Genomic DNA, 11867 nt, shown 5'->3' on the forward strand with positions numbered 1-11867 from the left:
TTTTAAGGAATAATTTATTGAAAAAGCCACAAGGTAACCATGTTTTAATTTGTGATTTGTGTTACTTCATGTTAATTAGGTGATTATTGAGAAAATTATAAATTTTGTAATATTATATAATTGTGCAATATTATTATGAATTTATTTGATTATTGTGGGAGGTGTTAGGAGACTTGCTATTGTTGTTGTATTTATGTGCCATGTGGTATGCCCCTATTGGAGCTCAATAGGTGGTTTGTAAGGGTTCGGGCTAATCTACCTTTGGCCGGGTAATTTAGCACCGAGTGAGGGCTACAACTCGAGGTTAATGGAGGGATATAAGGATGGATATTTGTGTATATTATAATATTTCTTATATTTTGTTGGAATTATATTATTTTTAATTCTCACTTAGTAAGCATACATTTAACTGTTTGTATACACTATCATAAATTGGCTTTAATTAGTGGGACTTTTGAGTCTCATTATGTGGTTAACAATTTTCAGGAGAAGAGCCACGAGTGACACGTGGAGGAGTCCCAGAGGCTTAGTGGCATAGATCCACTGTCTCTTTTGGGTATTTGATTTATGATTTATAATGTATTATATTGCCAATATTAGGACTTTTGTTTATTGACAATTATATGAATATATAAGTGTAATCATGCCTTTCAAACTATTTCTATTTTTGGTATAATTTAGATGACTGTAATTTTAATATTTGATTTGCTTTGGATTGGTTAAAATGGCATGATTATAAGGCCAAATAACTGGCTTGTGTTGAAAATTCACTAAATTGCTTATTTTACTTGTTGGGAGTATAAGGATGGACAAATGTGATTTAGTTTACTTGTTGGGAGTATAAGGATGGACAAATGTGATTTAGCCTAATGGCATGTGGGAGGTAAAAATTTATCTGAAATGTTATAGTGTGTGAGTTGAAACCAATTATAAAATATTTTATATTAAAATTATTGATATAAGAATGTGTTGGGTAGCTGTAACCTAACTATGGTTGAATTAAATTATTTAAAAAAAAATTTGGTGTGTTACATTCAGACATTTTTGTTTTGGTGGTCATGGTCTCTTATTATTATTAACAAACAAGCACTACTTAAAAAAAAATATTGAACGGTTATTTTTGCCTATATTGAACGATTATGAACCGTCCAATATGATACTATTGTAACACCCTCAAAAATACAAACTGATTTTTCGCAAATTATTAAAACCATTATCATGGTAGAAAATTTTCTTACCATGATATATCCAAGACAATATACCACAGGTCTTAAAATATCTCAAAAAACAATTAGAACCATAAGGGACAGACAGGATCCTCATGGCATGATATTTAAATTAGGTCATGAATCAAGAGGGACAAACATAATCCTCTTGGTCAAATAAATACTTTTAAGAAAAAGGATTAGAGTTTACATGCTTCATAAAGAAGATATGCCCTAAGTTGGCACAAGATACATTGTATAATCCAAAATAAGAGGCAACGTAAAAGATGGTGTTTCATACACCATAGTTATACCTCTGGTGCTTTCTTGGCCGGACTCGCTCCTGTAAAAATATTAACCACGGGGAATGAGACTTAAAAGTCCCAGTAACCAAAAATTAATATGTAATGATGCATGCGGTTGTAACTAATCATGCGATTGCTAAGTGGGCACACAAAACATTTAACCGAACAATATTTTCAAACAAACCGAACAAATATTTAATTTGCATGACTGCACCTTATATCCTCCTTTCGCCATGCTCGGACGCCAAATCATCCGGCCAAAGGTGAGTTGGACCAAGCGACACGCCACTCATTGGGTCCAATGAGGGCTTACCACATGGTAATAATTAACCGAACAGAAATTTCCATTAACACCATACATTAAAATACCCTGACAAGTCATGCATCATTCAAATATCCGAACAATAATATCTCATCATGATAAATAAAAATAAATTTTTGACCCACTTGGTAATAATTTCAAACAAGTATATAACAGTATTTATTTTCAATAATTCATAGTTTTTCCAAACAACAAGTTAACACATAACCATTCACAAACACACTCATCACAACACATTAATAATGGTTACCTTGTATCTTGAATAACAAGTTCCCCTTCACAACTCCTTTTTCACCACTATCTTTGTCAATATAATCTACATAATTATTCACAATACTATATATTAATTTTACATTAAAATAAATAACTCTAATTTAAAGAATTAGAAAGTCTTAGATCTATAATCCATATTAATACTAATTTAAAATTTATGCCTCATTTAACTTCTCAAATTCTTTTTCTAAAATTCTCGTACCCTAATAAACTATTTTTTTATCCTTAAATCACTTCTCGTATCACAATTTCATCCTTCTATATTCTAAAAATTCGTCCAAAAATAAATTAAAAATTTTAGAATTATCCTGAAGCCTCAAATCACCTTTCTATAACCTCAAAAATACCTATTCATACTTAAATAAATATTTAATAATCATAGGTTTATCCCTACATCTCAGATTCCACATAAATTCAACCATATAGATCTAGATTTTAACTCAAAAATTCTTAAACATGAGATTCAACCTCAAAAAAATATTTTATAATATTTATTATATCCCTAAGAGTTTTAACCTATATTTTTAATCCATCATATCATCAGATTAACTATCATATAGAAAAATCCTAATCAGAATATTTACTCTATCCTACAAAATAATCATATCACTAGAAAGCTAATATTATTTAGAAAATAACTATAAAATTAATTTTGTAATTAAATAAATTTTTAAATGCTAATCTAAACAGGAAAGTTAGAACATACCTGAAGAAAAAGAAAATAATCCCCCCTTGCGAGAAAACGCCGAGCAACGTGAGAGGAAGAGAGAAAAATAATATAAAAATGGGATTGTGGTCCCAAAATTATATTAAAAAAAACTATAGGTTTGAATTTAATTATTCAAACCTTTGGGTCATTACTTGCAATTTTTACAAATTGCATCTTGGGCCCTTAATTGCAATTTTTACAAATTACAATAAAAAATTCTTCATGCTTCCTCCACAATGCACCTCCTCTTTTTATACATGAGGAGGTGCCTTTCATTCCCACATCTAACCGATGTGGGACTAAACCCCCTCCCCCTTTTTTTTTTACTTTCTTTTCTTTTTTTTTAACTCACACACACATTAATAATATTTTTTTAAATCTTAAAATTATATCTTAACAAAATATTTCTTATATAATTTTAAACTTAAGTTTTTAATTCATAATTAAATGCCTAACCATATTATTATTTTTAAATAACCTCAAATAATATAAATTCCTATTATTATCATCATTTTAAAAAAAAACTTAAATTTCATAAATTTTTTTTATCTAAAAATTAGGATGTTACACTATCATATATTGATAAAACAAATATTGAACAGTTATTAAAATTGTCTAGTATTATAATATTGGACGGTTCAAAAACCCGTCCAATATAGTGTCAGAATAGATGGTACAGGTAAAGAATATATTGGATAGTTATTTTTAAGAACTGTCTAATATATGGACATATTAGATAGTTTTGGTCATAACCGTCCAATATACTAATACATATTGGACGGTTTTGATCATAATCATCTAATATATTCATTATATTGAACGATTATAGTAAATAATTGTCCAGTATATTATAATTTTTTTAAATACACTGGCTGCATTACTTGCAACCCCCTGCAACAGTATAATGCAAATACAGACCAGCCTAATTCAATTTAGTCTAATCCATAATTATACTAAACTAAATCAAATTATAGTAACCTAACAATTTTATTAAAATAAAAAAATTTGTTACCTATACAATTGCTCAACATAGTACTAAATAAAATAAAGTTGTTTACTAGACTAAACTAAAATTATTCTACATTATAAAAACTAAAATAAAAAAGTGTAATTTACTTATTTTTTAACTAAAAAAATGTAGTCACACCATTCCTTAATAACTTTGTTAATGTGATTATCCTCGAATTCTTCACAATATGAATTGAGATAATACTGCAATAATGTAATATGACAACAAAATTAATTATTTCAACAAATTAAAATTCATGATCACATATAATTTAATGCAAATAACATACATACCATAACAGGGATTAGAGTCATCCTATAAATGGTGATGTTTTTAAGAAATCTCATAACGCAATATCCACAATTCTCATTGTATGCTATTTGTCGTGGGCACTACATAGAAAAATTAATAACCATGTTATTAAATTAATTAGAAAACTAAAATTGATTGTTAAAATTATTAGTGAGAAATAGCCTTATTATCTTCCAATTAGAGTGGTTTAGATCATATAACTTGTATCTTAATGGTACAGGCAAGTTATTTTCAGCTTTCACACACACACACACACACACACACACACACACACACACACATCATTCCTCTCTAAGATAATTAAATTTAAAATAATACTTACAATTATATTAAATTAATTGTAAGTATTTTATCTTATATGAAAACTTGCCAACAAGTGAATTCTTTTATTCATAAATTATAAATAATTTATAACATTTATTTTTATAATTTCTTTAGGCATTGTATTTGATCATATATATATAATCCAAACAATATTAGGGCTCATTTGTTTAACATTAAAAAATTAGAAATTAGAAAAGTGATTTATTTTGTAAAAATTTTTAAAAAATTAGAAATTATTTTATATTGGTTACAATTATAAAAAATCATTTTTTACATATAATAATAAGTAATATATATATATATATATATTAATATTAACATTAATATATAGGCCCAACTATTATAAAATTATATATCATTAATTCATAAAAACTAATTTCATTAAAATTTTCTACCCCTATTCAAAACAAATAAAAAATTTCTTGTATAAAAAATTACCTTTTAATTTAAAAAAATAAATAAAAGGACCCTTAAAATGTCAAACTATTAATTTCAAAGAAAAATTTAGTAGCATAATGGCATAAAAATAAAAAAATTTTAAACATTTTGCTCTCATTCCAATTACATTATCATTATCATCAAAAATAATAATATCACATGTTATTTAAAACTATAAATTATACATAAGTAACAATTTTGAATAAACTAAAAGTATTCATATACAATTTCGATCACTATGAAATTTTATATACTACTCAATCATCAATTAAAGAATCAAACAATCAATTTTTTTTACTCAAACTAATTAAATATTTTTCAAATAAAAAATACATAAAAAAATAGACAATAAATTTGGGTAAAAATAAAAACTAAATATAATTATCTTTTAATTATATATTATTAGTCTAGCATGCATTTTCAAATGACTCATAACTTAAACTTTATGTGAATTCTTGCCAAAGATTATTCTTTTTCTATGAAGCATTTCACCGAACAGCTTGCGTGCAACACCAATAACACTCAAAATTAATATAACCTAAGCTAACAAAACAAAAGCCTAATCAAGAATCAGTAATCCATACAACAATCAAATATAAAAGCTAAGTTAAACTATTTCGGAGAATAAGAGACTCAAAAGAAATGAGAAGAGACAAGAGGTGTGGGCGACGAGTCTTCGGTGGTAGAGCAAGAAAAGAGAGGCATGGGAGAGCAAGAAAGAGCTTGGAAGATATTAATGGCCGAAATAAGAGGAGAGAAGATCCAAGGAGAGACGCTGAAATGAGATTTGAAACTTGAGGGAGAGAGGATGCTAAAAACGAAACTAAACTTGGGAGCTGATATAAAGGCACGTATTGGACGGTTAAAATATTAACCATCCAATATTAATCAGCTTTATTGAATGGTTATTCATAATAGCCATCCAATAAAGTCTAAAAAAAATTCTACAAAATTAAAAAATTCAAACATATATTGAATGGTTCTAAAAATAACCATCCAATATATCTTTTATATTAGACGGTTATTTATTGAACTGTCCAATATTATAATTTATTAGAAGGTCATAATTATAACCGTTCAATAAGGCCCGTCATATATACTCATTTTTGTAGTTGTGAAGATTTTAGCTCCATGGGAAAAATTAAAAATAATATATTTTATAGATAATAAAATGTTTAGTTCTTTAAGTTTTTCTCAATTTTTGATTCAGTTCAAGTTTAAATTTTGTTGATTTGATCCTTTAAATTTACTTTAATTATTGATTTTGTCATTATTGTTTTTTTAAAAAAGATAACACTATCAAAATCTATTGATATAAATATTGGAATATCGATGGTAGCCACATGAATTAAAGAGGAGAATTTAATTATTTAAATATAAAAAAACTCAAAAATTATAAAAAATTAAAGAACAAAATGTAGCATAATGGATTATATTAATACAAACTAAACTGATTCGAGGACTGGAATAAAAATGGGGATTAGCCAATTGGGGATTTGAGTTGCGCTTCCAAAAAAAAAAAAAAAAGACTCCAACGACGAGAATATGAAACGAAATTGGGCTGGGCCCAATTGTTTATATACTTTACTTCAAAAATTCTAACTTGAAAATATAACTTCGTCCAGTCATAAAACGTCTAAGGCTTTTTTCGGGCCACATAGTCAAGTCCACACATAATCATTAGACGTCAAAACAACTAACAGGGTTTCAGCCCCAAAAAAAAAAAAAAAAACTAACAGGGTCTAATGGAATGAATCAACTTTTAACAATGTAATAAATCAAATTTAAATTTTGAGTAAAAGAATTATCCATATTTAATATCTGACTGTATTTTAAATATGATACTTCTAATAAGAAGATACAAATGTGTATATATTCAGGGGTGGAGATAGGGAGACTAGTAAGGGCCACAACTCTTAACTTTTTAATTTTTTCTTAATGAAATATAAAGGTTATATATTTTTTCAACTTTCTTAAGTTAGTGCATTATAAAAGCCTTAAAATAATAGATAAAATTCTCATTTTAATTATATAATAGTCTTTTATATATATATAGTCTGACTGTTTCAGTAACTTGAAGATATAGTTGTCATAAAATTTACTTATTTTCAATTGTTATAGTTGCTCTTGATGTATTAATGTCATTTAATTTTAATTTTATTTTATATTTAAAAATATAAATTATGAGAATTATTACTAACAAATTTTGTCAAGCATTGCAACAAAAATTTTAAGACATATTAAATGTTATATGCTTGGTATTTACCATAAAATTACTTATCCAAAAGTTAAAAGTTTATGGTTAAGATATCTTTTTCTAGAAATAAATTACTTTTCTATGTAATAACTAATCTATTAAAATTTATTATATGAGTAATTTTTACTATGATATATTTAGATTTCATCCACATAAAGAATTTGTATTAATTGAGTACCATTATTATGTTAATATATTTAGTTACTACAATTATCAATTAAAAAATTAAATAAAAAATTCAGTAAGCAAGTTTTTGGATTGAATAGAACTTTAAATTACAATTATGCATTTAAATTATTCAATATTCATGAAGAAGATGAAATTGCTAAAAATTTTATTGTAGACATGATAATTAATTATTCTCATGCCATAAAAAATTGATTAACAAAACTTTAAAAAAATTAATATATATTTATTTTTGTTATATACATATAAAATTGAATATAAATATATACGTTAAAATATTTATTTTATATTAATGATATATATCGATTTAATTTTATTTTAATTATTATATATGTTTTATCATTTTGACCCTCTCAATCAAATTTTCTAGCTCCTTTCCTCTGTGTGTTAAAAATTTGTCCTTTAAAAACATAGATTATTCAAAATTGAAAAATTTGACAGCGTATTGTTATTATTGTTTTGCGTTTAATTAGACACTATACAGGAATGTTTTATGTATTCAAAATTTATAACAACTCATCGTTCAGGAAACTTAAAAGGCTATTTAAAATTATTTTTATTTTATTATTTTGAGAATTAGTATTTTGTAAAATATGTTTTGAGAATAAAAAATAATAAAAATATATATTTTTTTATTTTTTTATTTTTCAGAATAATAATCCCAAAACACTTAAAAATTATTTTTATTTTTTTATTTTTTAGAATAATATTTTATTTTTTATTCTCTAAAATACTTTTTAAAAATACGTTATCAAACAAATTTTTTTATTCTTTTATTTTGAAGAATAAAAAACTATTTTCAGAATAAATTGCCAAATAAACCTTTATATCAAGTGTGAAAGATACGAGTGAAATTCAATTCATTAATATTTTATTCCCTCGTTAGCATAGCTCTTGAGCTTTTCTATTGATATTATTATTGAGAAATCCTAAAGTATGATTCATCATTAAAACGGATAAAAATTTGATAAAATGGGCCAAAATTAATTTTAAACTATAAAAGCTCGATTAAAATTTCAAACCGCTATACTACATATATATATATATATATATATAAATTAAGTAAAATTAATACAATCAAAACGAAATGACATAGGATTAACCTCCCGTCCACAATTTTTTCCAGACCATCCACCAGAATATCCCACCTTCCAGTGAATATCAATAGTAGTGGAATTTGAAACCCACATCTTGTATTTAAAAACAAAAAAAAGGAAAATAGCATACAAGGATCACTATATAAAATTTATATCTCATAAAGATCAAATAATTTGATAATAGTACTACAGTCTTCTAATCATTCTAATATATTAATTTCATAGGCGAAAAGACTGAAATGCCCTCCTAGTTAAAAAATAGAAAAAAAAACCCCAACGTCACCGATCATCAGACCACTGCCAATGGCAAGGTTATTAGAGCCCCTGCTGCAATGAGGTCACCGACAAATAAATATCGGAGGTCTAGCACCGATAACATTTTATTTAAAAATTGAGGTTTTTATGTGGCTAATGGTGAGTTTGATCTCATAACCTTTGGCTGCCTAAAGAGCTTGGTAGCACTAAGCCACCAAGCCATTTAATACATATATGGCAAAAAGAATTATAAATAGTAAATCAAGCACAAAATCATTTTCATATAATAAACTAATGTGTGTTGTTAATTTTTGAATGAAACTTGTTATTTTATGAATGTCACTTGTTAATATAACATCGGCAATTACAAATTAGGGGCTTCAAAATTTCACTCATTTTACTTGTTAAGTGTCCCAGTATTATTGTCAATCACGAATAGGTTATTGTCAAAACCAAACGGATATTTGTCAGTGAATGAATAACACAAACAACTAAACCCTTTCTATCATTTTTTCTAACTTGTTAAAACTATAATATATTCTTGTTACTTTCAAATGAATTATTGTTATTTTACAAATGTCATTTGTTAATTTGACACGAACAATTATAAATTGAGGGCTTCAAAACTTCACTCATTTTACTTGTTAAGCGTCCTAATGTGTTGTTGTCAATCACAAATAAATTATTGTCAAAACTAAATGGATATTTGTCAGTGAATGAATAACATGTACAACTAAACCTTTCCTATTATTTTTTTAACTTATTATGACCATAATAGATTCTTGTTAATTTCAAATGAATTGTTGTTATTTTACAAATGTCACTTGTTAATCTAACATGAACAATTATAAATTTGGGGTTTGAAAACTTTACTCATTTTACTTGTTAAACGTTCTAATGTATTGTTGTTAATCATAAATAGGTTATTGTCAAAACCAAATGGATACTTGTTAGTGAATGACTAATATATACTAATCCTTCCTATCAATTTTTTTAGAATGACTAACATGTACTGATCCTTCCTATCAATTTTTCTAATAAGTATCTGTTTGGTTTTGACAACAACCTATTAATGATTGACAATAGTACATTGAGACATTTAACAAGTAAAATAAGTGAAGTTTTCGAGCCATCAATTTATAATTGTCCATGTCATATTAACAAGTGACATTTGTAAAATAACAACAATTCATTTGAAATTAACAAGAATCTATTATAGTCTTAACAAGTTAGAAAAAATGATAGGAAGGATTAGTTGTATGTGTTAGTCATTCACTGATAAGTATCCATTTGATTTTGACAATAATCTATTCGTGATTGACATTAATATATTGAGACATTTAATAAGTAAATGAGTGAATTTGAAGCCCCCAATTTATAATTATCCATGTAAAATTAACCAGTGACATTCATAAAATGACAAGTTTCACTCAGAAATTAACAACACATATTAGGTTAATATGTGAAAGTAGTTTTGTGCTTGGTTTACTATTTATAATTTTTTTTGACACACACACACACACACACATTAAAAGGCTTGGTGGCCCACCAAACTTTTTATATAACCAAGGGTCATGGGATCAAACCCACCATTAACCACCTAAAAACCTTAGTTCTCAAATAAAATATTGCTATGCTGGAGCTTCAGTGACCCCACTGACGACAGGGGCTCTGGCGACCTTGTCACCGACAGTGGTCTGACAATTGGTGCCGTCGATGGTGGGTTTTTTTTTGTTTTTTTAACTATAAGGGGCATTTCAATCTTTTCACTTATAAAATTAATATGTCAGAAAGATTAAAGATTGTAATGTTATTATCAAATCATTTAATCCTTATGGGATATAAATTTTACACAATAATCCTTGAATGCTATTTTCCCAAAAAAAGAGAAAATATCTATGAAAAATTGCTGAAGGAAATTTATATCAATCAAGGATTACTTGTTGTTAAAATTTAAATAGATACTTATTGATTTGAGTTAGTCTTTTATCAATAAATATCCATTTTGATTTTGACAACAATTCATTTAAAATTAATAATAATCTATTCGAGCTTGTTTTTCATTTGAGTTTTGATAATAATTAATTCTTAACTAGTATAAATTTCTTTTAGTGATCTTTGATTGCTATTTTTCCTTAAAAGACAACATAACGCACATCTTCATGGTATATGGATGATATTTAAAAAAAAAAAAATGGGACTGGTTTTCGTGAACATGTGATGCTATTATAAGAACTTGTTGACAACTTACATAAATTAAGGAGTTCAATCAAAATTAGTTACTGCTTTTAAAATTTCAAAATAATCATCCTGAAATGAAGTTCATAAATTAGAAGAGTTAGGTTGTTTAGTTAATCAAGAGATTACTTAGTTAAAGATTGTAAAAACAGATGACATATAGAGGGGGGGTTATTATGTTTTAGACTAAGAATCCCATATTAATGGCCATAATTAAAAATTTTCTTGTAATAAAATCTGAAGGAACAAATGATGAGTTACTTAAAATCGCGCATCATACATGCGCATATACACATGTGTGAATCCAAAAGGGAACATAGGATGCCATATTCATATATAGAGACTCTTAGACAAACATTCAGGCTACATGTGGATGGTGTGTCTAATTTACAGGCTATATATGTACCCTATGATTGAATTCACTCTGGGGCCAATGAACATATATAAGCATAAATTGGTGGCTAGTTATGGAGGAAGCAAATTGCTATATGGATTGGTTGGCTTGTCGAGAATACCAACAAGCTAAGGTACTGCTGAAGGCACTTCTTTTTCTTTGATAGACGACCAACTTACTTGGTGCAGAAACTTCATTCTTTTTGGATTATTGAAAAAAATAAAATTTTGAATCTCTATATTTTATTCACGTTTTACTATAGATTTTTGTACTTTTTTTGTCAGTATTTTAAATTCCTACACTTTTGTTTTTGTATTATAAATTCCTACACTTTGTTCATGGATAAAACAAAAAAAATAAATAAATAAAAGTATAGTAACCTATAATATCAAAAAAAAAATACAAAAATTAATAGCAAAACATGGACAAAGTGTAAGAATTCAAAATCATGTTTTTCTTATATTATTTCTGTATCACCTATACATATATGTAGTTAACATAGTATTGAAATTTAGGTTAATTTGACTTGATAAACTGGTAAAC

The sequence above is a fragment of the Prosopis cineraria genome, unplaced genomic scaffold (assembly GCF_029017545.1).
Source record: "Prosopis cineraria cultivar Desert tree isolate PC_DT_omini unplaced genomic scaffold, ASM2901754v1 PC1287, whole genome shotgun sequence".
Lineage (NCBI taxonomy): Eukaryota > Viridiplantae > Streptophyta > Magnoliopsida > Fabales > Fabaceae > Prosopis > Prosopis cineraria.